General features: G+C 43.8%; 1 pseudogene; it reads left to right on the top strand.

Moving 5' to 3' along the window:
- Nucleotides 1-7: 7 nt before the first annotated feature.
- LOC110440661 lies at nt 8-441 on the top strand (annotated as a pseudogene).
- Nucleotides 442-463: the final 22 nt, after the last annotated feature.

The following is a 463-nucleotide window of genomic DNA, read 5'->3' as shown; positions in this document are numbered from 1 at the left end:
CAACCTACTTCCACGAACCAGACCGGACTGGTCACTTGTTTGGGCCAGAATCGGTTGAAGTCCGTAATAAAATAGTCGAAATGGACACACTTCTTGGCACACTATTAGATAAGTTAAATGCCAGTGGACTTTTGGAAACCGTAAATCTGATTCTAACAAGTGACCATGGAATGGCAACGACCGATTACGACAATAAGTTGATAGAAATATACGATTTGGTGGATCGAGCCAAGATCAACTTTACAGTGGACAGTGGACCAATCATGCACGTGGTGCCAGTGGAAGGTCAGGTGGACACCGTCATCAGGAAAATAAACCGGAACCCCAACTTCACAGCCTACAGGAAAGAGGATATACCGGAAGGCTGGCACTATAAGAACAACCGAAGAATAATGCCAGTGTTCGTACTAGCTAAGGAAGGATGGACAATCACTCCGGTAAGAATAATACCTTTATACTTATA

The sequence above is a fragment of the Mizuhopecten yessoensis genome, unplaced genomic scaffold (assembly GCF_002113885.1).
Source record: "Mizuhopecten yessoensis strain PY_sf001 unplaced genomic scaffold, ASM211388v2 scaffold674833, whole genome shotgun sequence".
Classification (NCBI taxonomy): Eukaryota; Metazoa; Mollusca; class Bivalvia; order Pectinida; family Pectinidae; genus Mizuhopecten; species Mizuhopecten yessoensis.
Note: the sequence above shows the minus strand (reverse complement) of the source record. Positions and strands in the feature narration are given on the sequence as shown.